General features: G+C 41.3%; 2 long non-coding RNA genes across 4 annotated transcripts; one reads left to right on the top strand and one right to left on the bottom strand.

Annotated features, from left to right (window-relative positions):
- Positions 1 to 3370: 3370 nt before the first annotated feature.
- On the bottom strand, positions 3371 to 8835 carry LOC118514444. The gene is made up of 6 exons (XR_004906629.1): positions 8607 to 8835; positions 8502 to 8529; positions 8132 to 8424; positions 7755 to 8035; positions 7527 to 7675; positions 3371 to 7435 (listed from the first exon to the last, which is right to left on the bottom strand). It is a non-coding gene; the product is annotated as an uncharacterized LOC118514444 (long non-coding RNA).
- A 2059-nt stretch (positions 8836 to 10894) lies between these two features.
- LOC118514459 lies at positions 10895 to 18456 on the top strand. Of its 3 annotated transcripts, none has more exons than XR_004906632.1 (5): positions 10903 to 11145; positions 11219 to 11246; positions 11324 to 11629; positions 11715 to 11989; positions 12104 to 12121. It is a non-coding gene; the product is annotated as an uncharacterized LOC118514459 (long non-coding RNA). The 3 variants fall into 3 exon arrangements; XR_004906633.1 differs by adding an exon at positions 17905 to 18456 and having other exon boundaries at positions 10906 to 11246; positions 12104 to 12252; XR_004906634.1 differs by having other exon boundaries at positions 10895 to 11246; positions 11715 to 12021; positions 12104 to 12727.
- Positions 18457 to 23604: the final 5148 nt, after the last annotated feature.

The raw sequence follows: 23604 nt of genomic DNA, 5'->3' as shown, positions 1-23604 counted from the left end.
CCAATAGAAAATTATTGTAAGGCAAATAAGTAATAAAAATATATATATTTTTTTTTATTCATAAAGAACGGCCTGGCCGTATTGCTTAATAAAAATATAAATAAAGGTTAGCAAATATCGAACTAACATTGCTTTTCATGGCTGCAGAAACTCGGAAACCTTATGTAAAAATAAGGCAATTTACTTTTCAGAAAGGTGAAATGTAGGGGGAAGTTTATTGGAAAAATATAGAAAAATTAATCCAAATGCCCAAGTCGGCTAGGCACTCGTCGTGAGAAACGGCTATAGAAGCGTTTGTGCAATCGGTTTCAAACAAATCGCACAAGCGGGTGTATGATGTCTCACATACCCATCTAATGTTTATTTTTACTAACACTATTAACCCAGCAAAGTTTTACCTCATTAAGAATATTGCTATTCACCGATTACACTCAGTCCTTCTGATAGCGATGCAAGGGGTAATATGTTCAACAAAGTACTTTACGCTTGTGTAGCAGTTTATCAAGAAGAGCTCTTAGCCGAATATGACAGTGCTATGAGTTTTGCTATATTTTTCCAATATTTTGTAATATTTTACCTTTCCCAACAACAGGCTACCTAGCAATACGGCCAGGCCGTTCTTTATGAATAAAAAAAAAAAAAACAACAGGCTACCTTATTTTTACTGTATATTTACGAGTTTCTGTACTCGCATATACCTAACCTTAACTGATATTTTTCCATATTTCGCTTTGCGTATCTATTTCTAGTACTGCTTGCAGGAATTGCTACTTCAATACAAATGCATTATTTGAAAACAAACCTTTAAAACTGCTTTAAGTTATAACAAATTGGAATGTATGTTACGGCACGTGGCAGTTACCCGAAACCAGCAAGGGCACTTCACGACAACACCACCCCGACCCGAACCGAGAACGAGTATCGATAGGAACCGCGCAATCAGCAGAATCAACTATCGACGAGTTTGACGAAATCAACGACAAAACAGCGATCGTCACAAATCAGTTCTTCCTACGCGTCCGACCAATATAGTCGTAGCTAATAAAATCACCCCTTTTCCACAAGCTGTACTCGAATGGGATTTTCGTAACTTGTATAATTGCGATACCTAACATAATAAAAACTCAAATATTAAAAAGTAGTATCTCCGCCGCAAAATCTGCATAATGGGGGACCAAAAAATTAAAACAAAGTTATTCTAAAATATTTTTACATTTATAAAAAATATCCTAATCTGATTATATTTTTGTACGATTTTTAAAGCGATTGCAATAGCAGAGAAACATATTTTCCGTAGGTGCTCGTATAGTTATGTAATATGGAGGAATTTTTCATATGCCAAAATAAATTGTATAAATTGTGTAAATTTTTGTTTCTTCAAAATATGTGCTTTTTTATTCTTTGCAACTTACTAGAACATCAATTTAAACTATATCTTTTATTTTAATTTATTAATTAATGATAACGGGCCGATGCCGTATTGTCACTACAGCATGTGGTGAAGGTGAAATAAATTCACGAAAAAAACACATTTAAACAAAATTTACAAAATTAACTAGGCATTTCCTCATAGTTATTGCCACATCCCGGGCATGCTCGGTTAACTATCTCTTTTAGTTCTTGTTTAATTCAAAAACAACACAGTCTTCTTGTGTCTGCCGAGCAAGTAACAAGTGCGTGCATCTGCCTGTCTCGAAAGACACTCGGCACAATACCAGAGTGTATTGGTGTTAGTGAGATCAGCATTCCTGGAAACTGCTGAACCCTACGGATCATACGAATAAAGTGAAAAGGCAACCTTATCCAATTGCGGCCTGGCGGACAGTTATTCCGTGTGCAGGTCGATAACAATGAAGAAACGCTAAAGAGCTGCGTGTCCGAAAGCAAATCTCGACGAAGAATGCAACACCAATATCGTTCGCAAGCGTGTCGCATCACGCAATCTAGCCGCAACGCTGGCTTCCTTAAACAAAGGTGACATCGAGGTCACTCCTGCTGCTGATGCTGAAGCTGATAAGAGCACCACCATGGACGATACTCTCACTACTGCGGCGAGCACTTTCTTTCGTAATGAAAAAGTCCCACCGATAACGGTGCGTAACCTAAACGAAGAGCAATACAGCTCTCTCTGTGCTGCTACTCAACGAGGTGAACTGGACGCATCGTTTAGTTTCTCTGCAGATAGTTGCTGCAGAATATTCTGCAAAACGTGGAAAGATCACGAAGCTGCTAAATCTTTATTAGCCAGCTTCAACCGTGAGTTTTTTACCCACGACTTCCCGGGGGATAAACCTTTTCGGGTTATTCTTAAGGGCCTGCGCTTCGGCAATGAGTTGCGCGTTGAAAACATGTTGAAGGAATGCGGCTTTCAGCCCTTGCAAGTGCGTGAGCTACATGCTGGCGTTGCTTTAAAGACACCATCCAAACTATTCGTGGTTTCCTTCAAAACAGGAATCACGACCCTTGACGTCCATCAAGTACCTCAACTACACCAGTGTCAGGTGGGAGCGCTATTCGCCAAGACGAGACGAAGTCCAACAGTGCCAAAACTGTTCATCATTCGGGCATGGCTCGAACAACTGCGCAATGCTCTCTCGTTGTGCTAAATGCAGTGGAAGTCATCGCACAACGCAATACACAGCTGAACTCAAAGATCAACGCGTGTGTGCAAACTGCTCTGGCAACCATGGCCCCCGCAATCCGAACTGCCCAACACGGATCGCTTACTTGAAGAAAAAGAATAACTCAAAAACGCATACAACTAAAGAGCGATTTCTTCCAGCTCCACAACCAGCTGCATCTCACTACATTGGATGCAGAAAAACCAGCGCCCAACTATAACAACAACAACATCAAATTCCATGCCAACACAGTTGCATGCAGCATCGTTGCGCTACAGCAGCAGCAAAGTCACCAGCAACAATACTTGCAACTGCAAAATCCCAAACAACAGTCGGAGCACAAGGAACAGCTACCATTCCCAGCACAGCCGCAGCTAAATGAACAACAAACCGCACCATCGGCAACACACACTAAATCACGATCTACGTCCCGACACCATCGTAGGCATCCCAAAACAGTTGACCGATACTGTAACCCATGGCAGTGTACCACAAAAGCAAAAACCTTATCGACAACCTGCCCAAGACAAGCTCAACAAACTGCGTGCCGACCTCAGTGCAGAAGCTGAGGATGATGAGAAAGAGCTGTTTAAAGTGGTGGTTCAGCTCTGGCTGAAATACAAACGTGTAGTAAAACACTGCTCCAAAGACCAGATTCTCACAACGATGGTCGATTTCATCTCTGGGACCCTAAAATGATTGTAGGTGGTACTTGGAATGCCGTTCCATCGCCCACAAACGGTTGGAACTTTTTTTTTATTCATAACGAACGGCCTGGCCGTATTGCTATTGGAACTTATTGATTTCGTCAAAAACGAGGATATCTCATTGCTTGCCTTGACGGAAACGCACTTAAAACCAACACAATCCTTCTATCTTCCGGAGCATGCTGTTGTACGTGTAGATCGGCAGAGCCTAGGAGGCGTTGTAGCGATAGCAGTGCATCGGTCTCTTAAATTCCGTGTACTTCCTCTCACAGAGACCAAACTGGTTGAGTCTGTTGGAATAGAAATCTCCACTACACAAGGAACGCTCCGCTTCTATTTAGCCTATTGTGCGAAGCAAGCTAGGGGAAGCGACGGTTCAATTCAGATCCTGAAAAATGATCTACAAAAGCTTACACGAAATACACATCAATACATCATCGCCGGTGATTTGAACGCCAGACACCGCCAATGGAGCAAATCTATCGCCAACAGAAACGGAACAATTTTGTGGGATGACCTTCAGGCAGGATTTTACACAGTAGAATTCCCACCGCAGCCGACATACTACAAAAATGGAAGTTTCTCTACCCTTGATTTGTTCCTGACCAACATGGTGGTAAATGAACCCACAGCGATCACAGCACTTTCTTCAGATCACCTGCCTGTATTGATGAAAATCGATGGTTCGGGGACCGAGCCCAGGAAGGAACGCCTAAACTATCGTGCAGCGGATTGGACGAGATTTCAACGCATTACGGAAGCTACTATCAACGCCGAAATTCCGCTTAACACAATCAACGACATTGACGCAGCCATCACCATGCTCGAAGCCTGTCTAAACAACGCGGTAAGTTCGTGCGTTCCTCGCGTTGAAATAAGTACAAAACTCATCCAGCTTGACCGTGAAACAAAAGGTCTAATCGACCAAAAGAACATTACCAAAGGACAGGGATAGGGCCTCCGCTTTCCGTCAAGCGGCTAAACTTTTCGAATATAGGCTTAGGTTACATAATAACCAACGATTCTCCAAGATGGTAAAGAATCTTCCCAAAAATTCCCAACCCTTCTCGCGCACTAAGCCCAAACCCATTCCTCCTCTGAAAGGTAACCCCATTTGTTATTTGCTTTACACCACAAAAAAAGTATCCTTATTAGCCAACGTTTTTGCTAGCTCGCATAACATCAGCGACACAATGACCAGTCCGCATGAAAACATTGTGCAAAATAGTATTGGTGAAATCAATTCCCACTCTGACCCTGCTTTAGTCATAAACAGGACCTCACGAAGTGAAATTCATAATCAAATACAGTGTTTCCTTCAAGGCACCGGGCCGGATGGCTCTTTCAACATCTGCCTAAAACATCTTGGTCAATTCTTTGACCCTACTGACCAACATCTTCAATAGGTGCCTTGAGTTAGGATATTTACCAGCTCGCTGGAAACATGCAAAGGTTATTCCTATCAGGAAACCTGGGAAAGATCCCTGCATGGCTTCCAGTTATAGGCCTATCTCCTTACTGTGCGTTCTCAGCAAAATCCTGGAGCGCATTATTCATGCAAGAATGGAAAACCATTGCTCTGAGAATAACACCCTGACTGAAGTTCAATTTGGTTTCAGGAAAGCTCACTCTACGTCTCATCAACTGCAACGTATGATTAACAGCATAAACCAGGGCAAAATCCGTGGCTGGTCCACTGCCTTAACACTTTTAGACATTACAAAAACCTTTGATAACGTATGGCACCATGAGCTTCTGCACAAATTGAAAGTACAAGATTTTCCAAAGTACATTTTAAAAATCATTCAAAGCTACCTTCCGACCTTCCGAATCCTATCAGAGCCCTACAGTAACAGTGCAGGTGTTCCTCAGGGGAGCGTCTTAGGACCTCTTCTACACAATTGCTACACTACTGATGTTCCATCCCTAAATCAACGTGCGCAACTTTCTCTTTACGCAGACGATACTGCAATAATGCATAGCTCTCCAGTCTATGCAAACCTCCATTCTGAACTGCAAAAAAGCGTTGATAAATATTTAAAACATTTAAACGACTGGAAGATACTGGTGAACAGCAGTAAAATGCAGGCCATTGTTCTACCTTACCGAAAGCGTACTATGGCGACAATCCAACGGAAAGTGATTCAAATAGCAATCCACGACAATCCACTCCCCTGGACCCCTACCATGCGGTATCTCGGCATTACACTAGATAGCCTCCTGACATTTAACGCTCATATTGAAAAGCTTTAATCTAAACATGCGGTCTTCTACTCAGTCTATATCCTCTTATCAAAAGACGGTCCACTCTTACAATAGAAAGCAAACTTATACTGTACATACAAGTTATACTACCTGCAATTCTATATGGATCACACATCTGGGGGTCATGCTCCAACAGGAGTATCCTTGCTGTACTGCGAATACAAAACAAATTTTTGAAAATGATCCTCAATCACCCGTCAAGGATTGACGGGGATCAGATCCAACAAAATCTGGATAACCTTAAACATAAATGTCTCTCATCCAATTTTAGGATGATTCAGACGTTGTTCCTTGATGATTAGGCAAGAGATTTGAAAATGTACATATTATAAATATTGCCTTGTTTAAAATAAGATAATTTAGGTTAGTTAGTTAGATACTTTAGGTACGTAAGATAGATTAAGTAGATTCAAATAATATATGGGATGATTCCTTTCATGAAGGCAGCTTAAGTGACCTTCCTCTACCAGTTAGTATAACTGGTCTTCATAAAAATATGACTTATTTTCTTCAAATTAATTAAATTCGGTAGAAAACTACAGCGTAAACACTAAATAGGAGGATACCTGTCAGGATGTTCAAAGCGACCTATTAATGTAAATATTATTGTCAAATAAAACCAATTTTGTTGTTTAAAAAATCAAAAACAACAGGTGGTCGTATAGTGGAGTAAATGACTGTAGGGTCGAGAGAAATGACAAAAAACCAAATGTGCTTTCCAAATTACTAACAGTTAGTTTTTGTGGGCAGTGCTTGTCTTGAGGAAAATGTCGGGAAGTGACAAAACCTTCAAGACGAATTTTTCGGAAATACCACGAAAACCAACAAGAGCAGACATTTTAAAGGTCCTTACGGGTGCTTCCAAACTGCTTTTGACGACGGAGAAACTTTAGATGGTCCAAATGTTGAACCTCTCTTCTAGTGGAATTGAACGATGGTAAGCACATTTTTAAATGTAACGGTAGCGAATACGCAATTCCACGCACACACGTACGTCGCGTAAGAACACTAGGGCAACACCGCAGCTAAGTGTCGTAACCGTAACCAAAGTATCATGCGGAACAAACTCCGGACAGTCCGTTTGTGATTCCGAATCACATATGTCACTCCACCGATTCCGAATCACATAGTACGGTCGTGGTCCATAATAAGCGATCACTAGGAGTGAATTCTCGTACCGCAAGACGCTAAGTGTCGTTTGTGAGCGATTCTGAATCGCGACAGCCTAGCGTCGGAGCGGGAAGCGAACACATTACCATGGAAGATATGCGACGCGGAAAACTTCCAGGTAGACGAGGCTGGAACAGGTAGATCTGCGTACTGCAGATCCCAGCAGTATGGGTAGAAATCCACGCCAAGCGCCGCTCGCGGCACACACCACCGACCCGGGGTCAAGTGGGGTCAACTCCGGTCAACGACGCGAACCAGCAACCACGGTTAGCGCGACTCGCGAAGACGACGTAAGAACGGCACACTCTTCCACACTCGCGACACCGATTACGCTGACGAATGCCGCAACACTCAACTTCACATCCACCATACCAAATCTACCGATAACATCACACTTTGAGAGACGCCAACAGACGCCATCGACGAGTGTCACTACGCCATCGCAGCGAAATCCACAGCCATGGCTCGATGGCCGATAAACGTCGCTTGATCCGTTTCGGATGAGCTGGGAAGAAGTAGCAGTGATGGATTCCGATATCCTGCGCCGACAAAACGATCTCCAGATACATATAGTGAAACTACAGTCAGAAAGGCTTCAAGTGAGTATTTTGCAGCAACAGATTGAAACCGTTGAGCTGACCAGAACTCCGGCCTCGACTGCAGCAATACCCGCTGGCGCCACGTGAAAACCAGTAAAGAATGTAATTGTGAACACCCACTACACTCCACTCCACTAGCGGAGGAGTCTTACTAAAATACGTACCTCTGGTTTTATTTGGCGACAATAAGGCCGTGGAGACGTACGTGTTTTTTATAGTGGTTCAACGGGAATGTCCATTGAAGAGATTTTGATCGTGGAAATGAGTCTTAAAGCGACACCGCATCCGTTGTGCGTCAGAGGGACCGGCGAGACTGAAAAGGATGATCGTCGACAACACGTTAAGGCAATTTACGCTTGAAAAGGTACACACTCTGCAATGCCTCTCGTTACCTTCACCATTTTTTTCAGCAGATGCTACGTCTAGAAAGTATAAGCATCTGGAAGGTCTAAAGTTGCGATCTTATTCCGACGTGACACCGCAAATTCTCATCGGCATCGATAATTGACAGCTAATGCGTCCATTTGCATTCGTGGAGGGAAGGAAACAGGAGCCAGCCGCCATCAAAACCCGCTTAGATTGGATCGCCTTCGGACCGTATCCCCGTGGATCCTTGCGGCAAGACGCAAACGCTTACGGCAATTACCACGTGTTCACACGTGAACCAGACAATCTACAAAAAACAAAAAAAGATTTATCACAACCAATTCGCTAGGTGAGGCCAAAACGCCAGGAAAGATACCCTCAAAAAACGATGAACGAGCATTACCGGAAGAGATTCGAATCATCGAAGCGAAAGGTGGCTTCGAAATCCGTAATGGGATGTATACGTTGCAACACGGGACTCGAACGGACAAGCGTGCGATTTTGTGCACGGGCGCCTTGACTGGGAAGATTCTAGCGTTAGTGATCGCGGTGCAAACTTCATCGGCGCGACAGATGTCGTCAACTCCCAGCCACTGACGAAGGCACCCATCAAAACCTGCCCTTACGCCGAACCATTTCTATGGAATTCCGAACGAAGATCATCCGATGGAAGCGTTCGACGGCAGAGACGTGATCCTGAAAATGAAATCGAAGGCGTCACAGGTGCTAACAGAAAAGTTCCGGGAATCGTGGGTTGCGGATTATATACTCACCTTAACGCGATGAGACAAGTGCAGCAGACTAGACAGGCGAAAACACAAACGGGGTGGGCTTATTAGTGCGGCTAACCACTTAACATAGATGTTACACTTACTTACACCATTGGTTGAGGAGGAAAATGTTCATAGGGAAAACCAACCAAAGCACTAAGATAGCAGAACCGGGCAATCACGATGAAAACACACGAAAACAGCCGCATGTAAACAAAGCCACATTCATACAATGTGCTCTTGCGCTGGGGGAAGAATGTCAAATTAATTTGACCCAACCGTCTCCATAGTACCGCGCGTTTCCAGTAGGCTGCCCCACTAGCGCAAAAATATATAAATAAAGGAAAAAAGGGGCCGAAGGGAGGAGTAAGAGGAATGAGCGTTAATAAATTTCGAACCGTTAAGGAAATAGACTTGAGGATAAAAGACTCGAGAAGGCCCCCCCATAGAATCTTTTGTGTGCAGCACTGTGGCCTGTCATTTTTGTTGTACAGTGGGATTTCTGTATGGTCAAACCCCTTTGATGTAAACATTGTGCATTGTTCCTTAATACTTTTAATAGACAGCGAGTAGAACTTGATACAATACATTGTAACAAGTGGTTTGAGATTATGATATTCTAATGTTTCCTCCTTTGCTGAATATCAATGCAAGGTAACAAGTATTCATCGAATTATTGTTCCGTTACCGTCCGAGAACGCCGTGCATGTCTTAGGCCCGATTGTTCACCCTTAGTGCAACTGAAATCTAGTACGAAGCTCCTGTAACCCTAAATGAATGGTAGGGTTAGCGGAGAGGGGATTTAATCAAATAATAGCAATATTTTATTAGACTTTCTTCAACCAATTTTGACCACACTGAAAGCACACTGAAAGCTCACTGTGAAGCTCTCGCAACGTGTACTGCGGATTGCATATCTTTAGGCGTAAATCCTACAGCGCCTAACAAATTTTGTCAGGTGGGGGCCTTCTCGAGTCTTTTACCGTAATTCGATGAATACTTTTTCCCGGGCAAAGATATTCAGGAAAGGAGGAAAAATAGGAATATCAGCATTTAAATCACATGTTATAATGTATATTATCATGTTCTACTCGCTGTCTAGTACCAGTATTAAGGAACAATGCACAATGTTTATATCTAATGAGTTTTGACCATTCATACATCCCACTGTACATAAAAAATGACAGGCCACAGTGCTGCATACAAAAGATTCTATGGGGGGCCTTCTCGAGTCTTTTACCAGATTTAATCGTAAATACCTATACAAAATCATGAACGCTATTGGATTTCGAGAATTATCATTAAACTTAAAACTTAAACTTCGAGCTTAAAAATACATACCCCCGCGCCACAAATTATGCTTAAACGACTGGAAAACAGAATGTCCATATAGTTTCAGAGCTTCATTGGTTTGACCACTAGATGGCGTCCTCTCGTTATCCCTGAGTCAAAGAGTCCATATAAAAATTCAAGTTTCTGAGCTTCAGAGGTTTCCTCTCTTCATCGCGTCCTTTCGATATCCCAGAGACATAAACTCGATGCATGAAAGTTTCAGTGCTTCAGTGATGCGCTCAGTAGATGGCGCTTTTTCACTATCGAATAGTTATATGATCGAGATTGTTTCTCCTATCCTCCGCACACAGGCATATTTGCAAAAAGCAAACCTCTTGGCGTGAATTTTTTTTTTTTCGTTCATATTGTGGTATGCGAATGTGGGCATGCACGATCATGCACGCGCTCGCTCTTTGTTGTGTGTGCTTGCGTAATGGGTGACTGCGCGCGTCGATCCTTCGCACTATTTATTTATGCATAATTCCTTCGCATTATGCATAAATCTCTTTTAACAACGGGAGGAAGAGAGTTCTGAACACTCTCAAACGTTTTGTTTCGCACTATTTTGTACGCTCCTATCATTCGACGTATCACACGGCATCACAGATCTAGTTGTAACGCTTCGAATTAGCGAACGAGTGTTTCTGGAACAAATCCACAACTAAATCCATAGAACAAAAAAGTATCTCTCCTATCCACTCATTTCAAAGGTTCTTGAGCAAAGTCCAAAGTTAAGAGAATAGAAAAGAGCAGAAGGCAAGGGGTATGTATCGAAAGCGTAAAAAACGGGGAAAGCATTGTTGCGTAGCTTTTTCGCTTCTGTGATGAGCTTGTAAGCTCTTATCTTTTTCGAAAACCTGAAAGCTCAGTCTTATATCCCCTGCTAAATGTGGTCTTTTTACATTCCATTTAGACTCAAGCTTTAGTCTAAATGACCCCATTCAGAAGTCGTTCAAGCAATTTGTAGCGCTTGGGACGAACAAATTTCGGCAGGCGAGGGCCTTCTCAAGTCTATTTCCTTAACGGTTCGAAATTTATTACCGCTCATTCCTCTTACTCCTCCCTTCGGTCCCTTTTTTCCTTTATTTATATATTTTTGCGCTAGTGGGGCAGCCTACTGGAAACGCGCGGTACTATGGAGACGGTTGGGTCAAATTAATTTGACATTCTTCCCCCAGCGCAAGAGCACATTGTATGAATGTGGCTTTGTTTACATGCGGCTGTTTTCGCGTGTTTTCATCGTGATTGCCCGGTTCTGCTATTTTAGTGCTTTCGTTGGTTTTCCCTATCAATATTTTCCTCCTTAACCATTGGTGTAAGTGTAACATCTCAGTTAAGTGGTTAGTCGCACTAATAAGCCCACCCCGTTTGTGTTTTCGCCTGTCTAGTCTGCTGCACTTGTCTCATCGCGTTAAGGTGAGTATATAATCCGCAACCCACGATTCCCGGAACTTTTTTGTTAGCACCTGTGACGCCTTCGATTTCATTTTCAGGATCACGTCTCTGCCGTCGAACGCTTCCATCGGATGATCTTCGTTCGGAATTCCATAGAAATGGTTCGGCGTAAGGGCAGGTTTTGATGGGTGCCTTCGTCAGTGGCTGGGAGTTGACGACATCTGTCGCGCCGATGAAGTTTGCACCGCGATCACTAACGCGCCACGACATTCGTAGAATCTTCCCAGTCAAGGCGCCCGTGCACAAAATCGCACGCTTGTCCGTTCGAGTCCCGTGTTGCAACGTGTACATCCCATTACGGATTTCGAAGCCACCTTCCGCTTCGATGATTCGAATCTCTTCCGGTAATGCTCGTTCATCGTTTTTTTCCTGGCGTTTTGTCCTCACCTAGCGAATTGGTTGTGATACATCTTTTTTTGTTTTTTGTAGATTGTCTGGTTCACTTGTGATTACGTGGTGATTGCCGTAAGCGTTTGCGTCTTGCCGCAAGGATCCACGGGGATACGGTCCGAAGGCGATCCAATCTAAGCGGGTTTTGATGGCGGCTGGCTCCTGTTTCCTTCCCTCCACGAATGCAAATGGACGCATTAGCTGACAATTATCGATGCCGATGTGAATTCGCGGTGTCACGTCGGAATAAGATCGCAACTTTAGACCTTCCAGATACTTTCTAGACGTAGCATCTGCTGAGAACGATTGTGAAGGTAACGAGAGGCATTGCAGAGTGTGTACCTTTGTGAGCGTAAATTTCCTCATCGTGTTGTCGACGCTGGCTATTTGTAATGCTACCTTTACTGAACGACTTTCATCCTTTTCAGTCTCACCGGTCCCTCTGATGCACAACGGATGCGGTGTCGCTTTAAGACCTAGTTCCCCGATCAAACTCTCTTCAATGGACGTTCCCGTTGAACCAATATAAAAAACGCGTACGTCTCCACGGCCTTATTGTCGCCAAATACAACCACAGGTACGTATTGCAATAAGACTCCTCCGCTAGTGGACGAATGGGTGTATACAATAACCTTCCTTGCTGGTGTACACGCGTCGTCAGTGGGTATTGGCGCAGGCGAGGCCGTAGTACTGGTTCGGTTTCGTCCCTTATCGTGTAACAGTTGATGGTGTATAGATCTGCAACCGTCTACACCCCACTGTTTTCGCGATCTACATCTGCCTCCGTCTTAACGCAGGCTGTATATTTGACTCTGCTTCCACGTCGGAAGCGTTCGATGTGTGGGCTGAGAGCTGAGGATGCGTGTTGAATCCATCAGACATTGCTGAGGCAAATCTACTGGGTTTGACGTCGTCCTTGTGTGCCCACGTTGACTCTCGGCACGATCGAAGGCATCGCTATAAACTCGCTACGCGTTCAACTCAACGGTTTCAATTTGTTGCTGCAAAATACTCACTTGAAGCCTCTCTGACTGTAGTTTCTCTTTCTATATCTGGAGATCGTTTCTCGGTGCAGGATCTCGGAATCCATCACTGCTACTTCCTCCCAGCTCATCGGAAACGTATGAAGCGACGATTGTCGGCCATCGAGCCATGGCTGTGGATTTCGCTGCGATGGCGTACTGACACTAGTCGATGGCGTCGGTTGGCGTCTCTCAATGTGTGATGTTATCGGTAGATTTGGTATTGTGGATGTGAAGTTGAGTGGTGCGGCATTCGTCAGCGTAATCGGTGTCGCGAGTGTGGAAGAGTGTGCCGTTCTTACGTCGTCTTCGCGAGTCGCGCTAACCGTGGTTGCTGGTGCGCGTCGTTGACCGGAGTTGACCCACTTGACCCCGGATCGGTGGCGTGGATTTCTACCCACACTGCTGGGATCTGCAGTACGCAGATCTACCTGTTCCAGCCTGGTCTACGTGGAAGTTGTCTGCGTTGCGTTTCTTCAATGGTGATGTGTTCGCTTCCCAGAATCAGAATCGCTCACAAACGACACTTAGCGTCTTGCGGTACGAGAATTCACTCCTCGCGCGCGTAAACGAATTCGAGTGACAGATGTGATACGGAATCACAAACGGACTGTCCGGAGTTTGTTCCGCGCGATACTTCGGTTACGGTTACGACACTTAGCCGTGATGTTGCCCTAGTGTTCTTTCGCAACGTACGTGTGTACGTGGGTTTGCGTATTCGCTACCATTACATTTAAAAATGTGCTTGTCATCGTTCAATTGCACTAGAATAGAGGTTCAACATTTGGACCATCTAAAGTTTCTCCGTCGTCAAAAGCAGTTTGGAAGCACCCGTAAAGACCTTTAAATTTCTGCTCTTGTTGGTTTTTGTGGTATTTCCGAAAAATCCATGTTGAAGGTTTTGTCACTTCCCGACATTTTCCTCAAGACAAGCACTGCCCACAAAAATTTACTGTTAGTAATTTGGAAAGCACGGTTGGTTTTTTGTCGTTTCTCTCGACCCTGATATACAGTCATTTACTGTACTATACGAGCACTTGTTGTTTTTGAATAAAATAAGAACTAAAAGAGATAGTTAACCGAGCATGCCCGGGATATGGTAAAAACTATGAGTAAATGCCTAGTTCATTTTGTTAATTTTGTTTAATTGTTTTTTTTTTTTTGCGAGTTTGATTCACTTTCACCACATGCGGTAGTGACAATACGGCATCGGTCTGTCATCATTAATTAATAAAATAAAATAAACGATATTGTTTCAATTGATGTTCTAGTAAGTTGCAGAGAATAAAAAACCTCGTTATTTGAAGAAGCAAAAATTTACACAATTTGTACAAGCTATTTTGGCACATGCAATATTCCTCCATATTACATAACTATACGAGCACCTACGGAAAATATGTTTCTCTGCTATTGCAATCGCTTTAAAAATTGTACAAAAATATAATCACCTTAAGATGTTTTTTTATTAATGTAAATATATTTAGAATAACTTTGTTTTTATGTTTTGGTCTCTCATTATGCAGATTTTGCGGCAGAGATACTACTTTTTTATATTTGAGTTTTTAATATTTTAGGTATCGCAGTTATACCTTCCAATTTGTTATAACTTAAAGCAGTTTTAAAGGTTTGTTTTCAAATGATGTATTTGTAAGCAGTGCAAGAAATAGATCGGAAAATATCGGATAAGGTTAGGTTTATGTGAGTACAGAAACTCGTAAACCTACATTAAAAATAAGGTAGTCTGTTGTTGGGAAAGGTAAAATATTACAAAATATTGGAAAAATATAGCAAAACTCATAGCACTGTCATATTCGGCTAAGAGCTCTTCTTGATAAACTGCTACAGAAGCGTAAAGTAAATTGTTAAACATATTACCCTTTGCATCGCTATCAGAAAGATTGAGTGTAACCGGTGAATTGCAATATTCTTATTGTGATAAAAACATTGTTGGGTTAATAGTGTTAGTAAAAATAAACATTAAATGGGTATGTCAGACTGGCAGTATTTGTTAAATTAGTATCATACACCAGCTTGTGCGATTTGTTTGAAAGCGATTGCACAAACGCTTTTATAGCCGTTTTTCACGACGAGTGCCTAGCCGACTTGGGCATTTGGATTAATTTTGCTATATTTTTCTAATAAACTTCCCGCTACATTTCACCTTTCTGAAAAGTAAATTGCCCTATTTTTATATAAGGTTTCCGAGTTTCTGCAGCCATGAAAAGCAATGTTCATTCGATTTTTGCCAACCTTTATTTATATTTTTATTATTTATTTGCCTTTAAATAATTGCCTATAGGTTCTTACAACCACATCATAAAAAAGGTTATTAAAACTGCCGTAAGTCATAAAAACTGGAATGAATACATGCGATATCAAAAAGACTAAAAATATTTGAAACTAAACGTTAATTAAACATAATTAATTCAAAAAAATATTTACTTTAATGAAATACTTATGCTGTATTTTTGCACGACTTTTAAGGCCATTACAAAAGCAGAAAAATATTTTCCGTAACTGTTCGTATAATAATGTTATGTGGAGCAATTTTGCACGTGCCAAAACAACTTGTATAAAAGTGTGTGAGATCATAACTCTTCTTCAAAATTTGCTTTTTGTTATTTTCTACAAGTTACTATAACGTCAATTTAATCTCTTCCTCTTCATGTTCGGTGGCACTACAACCTCGAAAAGTCTCGGGTGTTCCATTACTGGCTTTCTGTGACTTGATTTTACTCATAATAAGGTAGTCAGCCCTGCGTCCGAGGAGGCGATCCGGATGGGATTTGAAGCCTGGTCCTGCCGGGTGAAGACCAACGCCGCTGTCGGCTCGGTCACCAGATCACCCCATATTCTTATCTCTATTATTTCTTTTTCATTCCTTAAAAAAGGTGTTAGCATAGTTTTGTAAAGGACTTTATTTCAGACTGCTTTTGCGTGGTTGTAATCACATTTAAAATCTATTAAATATCGTTGCGTCTGCTAAAAAGGTGTTTTATCGAGCCGGAATGTTGCGTGATGTGTTCGATTTCATCTGGACACTTGTTTTAAATAGATAGTGGGCAATTGATTTTCATAATTGTTTTTTGTAAGAGGAATGTGGATCTGATGTGGAATGGCCATTCATCCGCTTTAGCATGAAGAGTGTTGCGAGGGGTGGTTTCTGAGCACCCTGTAATTTTCCGTAGCGGTTGGTTTAGCGTCGTTGTTAGTTCGATAACGAACTGTTGTTAAACCGACCACGCGAAGGAATGGTTGATTCGGAAACCTCCGCGCAGATTTTACTTTGTTAGAATAGCTAGAGTCGGACGGCCTTTTTTCCGGGATAACCAGGAGAAGTTTTTAACTTCGGACTCGCGCATCAACCAACCCTTGTTGGACAACGGGAAGAACCAGTTTTAGCGGTCAAGCGGGTTAGCCTTTTTCCTGGATGACCAGGAGAAGTATTTAACCGTTGACCGAAGCTGGCTAGTTTCGCCTAATTCTTCCGACGGAGAAGGGGAACACCACAGGAGTGCGGGACCAACATCCGTAGGGAAGGCAAAGGTGAAACTTTCCCGGATCTGTAAAAGAAACCCTACTAATGAAACGCACAAGCTTCTCCGTTCAGGCCTGAATTACAAGTCGATTTTATTCTCAAAAATCCTGTCTTATATACTTAAAACAATCCCTTAAGATCGGTTGTTAGAATGGAAAGGAATGCTTCGAATCAGATAGAACCGCTTTCGGACAGTAACATAAACCTACTGTGTCGGGCGTATCCCGAACATTGAAGCGACGTTCGCTTATCTGTGTATGTTTCCGTTATCTCTTTTTATGACCCTGGGTAATGCATAGGTGTAGCTCAAGTGCGTTTGTTTATTTTCCTGTCTTTCGGGTGGTCCTTCATTTACTGCACTACGGATAGTGCAATCGCGCTTTGTTTTATCTTGCGATGATCCCTTTTTTGGAGCATGTTCATCAATAATGAAACGCATTCTAATGTTGCCTTCATCCCAGGCTATGAAGCCCAACGAAGAATTGGTTTTTCGCATAGGCGTGTCGATCGTGTGAAGCACTTGATCCCCGAACCTATTGTTTTATGACCATGCACATGAGACGTTGTTTCTTTGCGCGCCTTGTCTTTTCCTGGTTTCTACTCATTTGTTTACGACCTATTTTCGTCATTCTTACATTCATGACGAATGCAGCTGTGCATACCCTTAGAAATTATCATAGTTTCATCTTTTTCTCGGTGTAAAGTAAGGTTTTTTTTTCTAAGATAATATTTGCCTGTGAGAATTTATCCTAAATGAAAGATATTTAGTTGATTTAGGATTGCTTCTGTAAATCTTGCATGTCCATTTATTATAGTTCTCTTTTATTTTGCCGCGTTCGCAACAACGTTCGTTAAAGAAGAATATTGCGAATGCAACCTGGCGAATAATAATTGTGAAAAACACGGGTTTTTAGTAGCCTTACGACAACATTGACGAACGAGTCCTTTTTTTGCGAGTATAAGAAAAAGAGAGCTAGAGCGCATCTTTCGTCTCTATTTATACGACCCGATCATTTACTTCTTATCGTTTATATCGATACGATGAAGCTCGAATACATGCAGCAAGCGCTCATGGGCGTTACACACGTTTGCAACAGGGTTATTGAACTTTTTCGCATTTCTTGTTATAAATCGTTACATTTGTTTGGCCTTGACTATCACAGATTTGTAGTGCTTAGTAAATGTTCTTTTACAGTCAAGAATAGTTCCAAAGTCGAGGATTTCAGTTTTCCGTTCAGTTTTCTGTTTCACTTATAAACTATCGGGTTCTTTTTGCGATTAAAACTTATAAAAATACTGCATTCCTCGACACATAACGTTAACAAATTAGACGTACACCATTTAGAGAACCAATTGAAGGAGTGTTGCATATTTTCGCAATCACTTCTACTATTTATCACGCTGTAGATTTGTATATCGTCCGCGTACATAAGCTTTATACATTACAGTTGATATGCGTGAGTTTTGTACTGCTGCCTTTAGTAAAGTGATGTTTATAATGCCTTTTGCCATATGCTGATGCACCGACACATGATTTTAATTAATCTCAGTAATGTTTAATATTTTTTGGGGAAGCATAAGTGTACTCTTTTACGTTCTTTTACGAATAGTAGTTTATATGAATTTATTTAGAAATATAAAATAAAAGGTTAATATTATTATTACTAAGGAGTATACGGAGCGCCAGCTGGATGTTCTTCGGCCTGATAGTTACACATTTGGTATGATTAGCTCACAGGTGAGTGTCTTCGAACAGAGCGACCAGATAGGCTTTGTTACCCTTCAGCAGAGCATCGATGGCGGCCGACTAGAAACGCAAATCGGCCTTGAAATTTAGGTCGTAGTAGAAGTAGTAAGTAGTAGTAGTAATGTTTTATTTATTGTTTGTGATAATAAGAATACAAGTACATTTCAAGATGTTTATACAGTGGGTTCGTTTTAGTGCTTTCCTCAATACTAGTAACTTTTATATAGCTTTGCTGTTTTGATTTTACGTTGCTAGTTAGCATTACCTTTATGGTGATTGGAAAATGGGGTGGGAAAATTTACAAAACCCACCATAGGACAAGAGAAAAAAAAGTTTTATGTTTTATGTGTTTTTTTTTTGTGTTTTTTTATCTATATTTAACGAATTACGACAGGTTACGAAAGAAGGAAAAAAGCTAAGACTAATCTTAATTATCTAACAGTGAATTTCGTTGGAGAGGTAGGATAGAAAGAAGTTGAGGATTAGTAATACAATTATAGTTATGATCGGGAGAGGGATTCCAGTAGTATGGGGTTAAGGTTATTATTAGTTCGTGACAAGTAATTGGAGTTCAGTTTTCTTATAAATATTTCGAGGGGTTCAATATTGCAAGTTTTGTGGATGTAATTAGTTCTATACCAAAAAGGGACATTCAGGAAAGTTTTCAAAAATCTATTTTGAATTCTTTGCATTTTTAATTTGTGTGTTTTAGCGCAAGAGTGCCAAACTGGAGATGCGTAGGTTATTATAGGCCTTATCAGGGAGGTGTACATGAGGATTTTGTTTTTTATATTTAGTTTTGATGATCTGTTCCAGAAACAATACAGGCTTCTTAGTATTTTTTCACATTTGATGGTAAGGTTTTCAATATGTTGTTTGAATGTAAGGGATTTATCTAAAATCATACCTAGATATTTGACATTGGTACACCAGGGTATATTTACTCCATTCAATTTTAGATTGGTATCAGGTATTTTACGTCGGCTAGTGAAACGGGTGAAAAATATTGCTTCTGACTTGTTAGGGTTGATCTTCAATTTCCATCTGTTGCAGTATTTCTGATAGATGAGTAAAGATTTTTTTAGTATTTTAATCGCGGTTTTCGATAATCTACTGCAAGTGCTAATGGCCAGATCGTCCGCATATTGGTATTGGGTACAGTTTGCCATTTTAGGTATGTCAGCCGTAAAGATGTTGAAAAGTATGGGTGAAAGTACACTCCCTTGTGGCAAACCCGCAGGGGGAGAGTAGGTATTGGAATGCGAATTGTTGATATAAACAGCATTAGATCTATTGGATAGGAAGCTCTTGATCAGATGGATTATATAATTTGAGTAACCATACTTGATTAATTTGTAAGTCAGACCATCATGCCAAATGGTATCAAACGCTTTTTCCATGTCCAGTAGTACTAGGCCGGTGGATTTTTTATTGCGTCGGTTAAAGATTATATCGCTTTTGAGCCTATGTAACTGATGTGTCGTGGAAAGGCCGGGTTGAAAACCAAACTGAGAGTTTGGTATAATATTACAAATTTCAGAGTATGTTCTTAATCTTTAGCGATAATTTTTTCAAAAATTTTGCTGAAGCAGTTTAAAATACTAATTGGTCTGTAGTTGCAAGCTTGATTCAAATCTTTACCGAATTTTGGGATTGGCACAACCTTAGCTTGTTTCCAAGTATTGGGAAAGTATCCTAGTTTTATGCAGGCATTGAAGATTAAGGTAATGTATACAATAACATTTATAGGAAGTTGTTTTATAGTTCGATAATTTATGCAATCTAGTCCTGAAGAAGATTTTGTCTTTGTTGATTTTATAATTTCAAGTATTTCCTTAGGTTTGATCAAATCGGTTGGTATAATTTCGGGGGTTGGGTTTGAACGGAAAAACCTGTGTACTGCTGTATTTACTTTGTTATTTAAAGGGCAGTTATCGTGAAAGGTGGTACTGTGGGCTTTTTGAAAATGGGTTTTTATTGCTTCACATTTTTCTATAGGCGTTAGAAGTGTTTTGTTGTTATCTTTTAAAGCTGGAATACTTTTGGGTTGTTTTTTAATTATTTTGACGAATTTCCAAAGTTTGCTATTGTTGTTATGTTGTGGGTTTAATGATTCTAAATTCTTGGACCATGCCGTATTTCGTAGTATGCATAGCTTGGTTTCGATATCTTTTTTCAAGGATAGGTAGGTATCTTTGTAATAGAGATTTAGTCTTTGTAATAGAGATTGGTGTCTTTGCCATTTTTTCCTATAAACATTTCTTAATTTTATCAAGGAAATAATTGATTGAGGAATGAGAATGTTGTAATCTCCCGGGGTAAAGAGCGGAATGGCTCGATTGTGTGATTGGTTAACGTGGTATGATAGCTTTTGTATCAGTTTATCTATTTGTGATGGCTGTTCGATTTGACTAAGGTTGATTTCAGTAGGATTAATATTATTTTTTTAATTCGGATTTGAAGAGAGGCCAGTTTGCATTTTTATAATCAAATATTTGTTTTTTCGGTATTTTGATTAATTGGGCGTCTTTAAATTCGAATAGCACTGGCAGATGGTCTGAAGTTAGATCATGCATCGTTATTGGTTCTGATAGATCTTGATGGTTTGTTAAAACTAAGTCTAACGTGGAGGGATTGTTATTAGGATTTGAAGGAATGTAGGAAGGTGAGTTGGGATGGTTGATGGAAAATTGTCCTATTTGCAATTCGTCAAATAAGGTTTTTCCTGCTTGATTGTTAGAGGCACAGTTCCACAAATTGTGACGGGCATTAAAGTCCCCACAAATGAAAAACTTGTTCCTAAGGCTAGTTAATTTCTTAATATCGTGTTTGAATTTGTTCATATTGCCGTTTCCACCGGGGTGGTGTGCTGCGACAAATGAAATTTGAGATCGACTAGTGTGTATTCTAATGCCAATGGCTTCTATGGTTTTGAGATTAAAAGATGGCAATAACGAATGTTTAAGATTTTTCTTGATAAGAATTAAAATCCCAACCTTAGGGCCAGATATTCTATCGAGACGGTAAGTATAATAATTAGCAATATTGAAGGTTATGCCAGGCTTAAGAAAAGTTTCCGTCACTGCGACTACGTCAATACCATGATGATTAAGAAATCTTGTGAAATCGATTTTTTTGTTGGTTATGCTATTTGCATTCCAGTAGGCGACTTTAATGTTTGTTAACTGCTCCATTTATCGATAGCAGTATCTTTGAACTATTGTAAAGATTACCTTGATGTGGTCATCTTTACTTTTACATCCACGCAAACTATGGAATGTGTCGGAAATGATTTGCACTAGTTCTTCTGAGTTGAAAAGGTTGAGTTGTTAGTTGCGTCTACATATGACAGAGGTGACTGATCATTTACTCGGGATGGATTAGTGTGCGTAGTAGGGAATTGACTACGGTTTTGACTACGGGAGGGAAGCGGAGGGAAATCACTGCTAGATAAATTTACCTGTTTTTGCATAGTTGCGAACATTGTTCCGTTTTGGGTTTTCGGTTTTGATTTTGTTAGTCGTTTAGGACAACCGCTATAATTGGCTGTATGGTTTCCATCGCGGTTTGCACATTTTAATTTGTGCGTCGGGATCTTGTCTTCTGCAGATAATGGACACGTGGAAGATTTGTGTCCCAAGGAACATTTAATGCACACCGGCGCTCTGTGGCAGTTTTCAGCTCCATGTCCGAATCTTTGGCAATTTTTGCATTGCATAGGACCAGGTTGTCCGGAAAAGTAACGCCAAGTGACCATTTGGTGGTTGAGAGCCGTGATTGTTTTTAAAACACTCATGTCTACTGAGCCTTTGGTGAAGTGCAACAGGTACAATGCCTGCTGGTCATAGCGCTGTTGCCTGATGGGTAGCTTTTTTATAGCTAACGGGTTGATTTGTTCTTGCTGTAGAAGTTGTTTAAGCTCTTCAGTTGGCATGCCGATTAGGCCTTTTAGGACGATTTTAGTCGTTTTGTCCTCGTGTAGTTGGTAAGAGTGGAACTCCGTATTTGTCGATTTTAGCTTTTGGCAAACTGCTTTGAAATCTGCTGTGGTAGTGGTGCGGACTATAATACCTTTGTAGGTAGTCGCTGTTGTATAGCGCATGACACCAGATGCCATGATCTTTTTGTGGATGTCCGGAACATTAGAGCTGGCGACTGTTATTGGTGGTGGTGCGTGCTCTGGCTTGACGTTGCCGGACGGTTTGGGACTGGTATGAGTGATGTCGATCTCGTTGTCATGAAGCGATATTAACGGTGCGTATGGATTTGCTGCACACTGTTGTATGTTTGGCAGTATTCTGCGTTTCGGCCTGGTAGCAGTTCCCATGGGGATCGGCCGCTTTTTATTTTTGTGGGAGCTATGACCCATCGTGGGTAAGCTCGTTATTATCAGTAATCACTATTTGTTGTCTGTGGTTTAGCACTTTCGTAGCCTCGATTTTTACGTCTACACGCAGCGGAGGTTGGATAGCGACTGTAAGATGAGGTAGTAAAACCCCATGAATGGACCAGAATAATGCACATGAATTTTTTCGAAAGGTTCTGTTGGTTGTTCACAACAATGAAATGAAACCTAGGGTGGATTTGCCTTTGCTGACTGAAAGGAAATAAAGTCATTGGCCAGGTTTTCAATATCCCTGTCTATGCCTTCCCACCAGCAGCGAGCAGGAGGTTTAATTCGTGATTTGCCAAAATGTGTTGAGTGAAGTTCACGAAGAACTTTCATTCTCAACGTAGGAGGTATGTTTACTCGGCAACCACGCATCAAGCAATCTTTTTGCAAACTAAATTGCTCTTGATCTACGCCAAATCTTAATTTTGCCTAGATGGGGTTTCCCGTTCTTAGAGCTCGTAGTATTTATTTATTTATTTATTTATTTATTTTTAATTATGACTGCTTGAAGCCGTATTGTCAGCACCGCATGTGCTGACAAAGTTCAAATGTCCAAAAAACACAAAAAAATTACCAAGGCATTTCCTCCCTGATATTTCACCTTATGCCGGACGTGCTTCGTTGTGGATGTGTGAATATTTCGGAGTGTTTGTCCAGTTCTATTGTTGATCCGGGTCTATTGCTGTATATGACTGTGTTGCTGCAAAAGTTGTGTTAACACGGAACTCCATCCTTCCGTGTAATGGATCTGGACTGAAACAAAACAGAAAAATAAACAACAATTTTGAGAGCACAAACATTTGCCTGTGAACAGTGTTCGTTAAACTGCCCAGCAGTGATAGCCCAAGCTCGACCTAGCTAGCATCGAACTCAGAAGCTATCGACGAGTTCCATTCCACAACAGCAGGGTCTCTGCTAATCACGGGGTTGAACCCGCCGATCACCTCCGAACCCAATGCCAGCCAGGCCGGGCCCGCCCCATCAAGGCTGAGAAATGAAGAACACTGTAAGACTCTTATAGACACTGTAAGATTGACTTATAGAAGATGGTCCCCGAAGTTTCCACCTCTGAGTCACGGATGGCTCTCTCTAGCGCCAGATTGAAGAGGAGACAGGCAAGCCCATCTCCCTGGTGCAGGCCCTTGGTGGTAGCAAAGGGCCCTTAGAGTTTTCCATCCACCTTCACCTGGCATGTGATGTTGGCCATTGTCATTCGTACAAGCCTGGTA

Source organism: Anopheles stephensi, chromosome X, assembly GCF_013141755.1.
Source record: "Anopheles stephensi strain Indian chromosome X, UCI_ANSTEP_V1.0, whole genome shotgun sequence".
Taxonomy (NCBI): Eukaryota; Metazoa; Arthropoda; class Insecta; order Diptera; family Culicidae; genus Anopheles; species Anopheles stephensi.
Note: the sequence above shows the minus strand (reverse complement) of the source record. Positions and strands in the feature narration are given on the sequence as shown.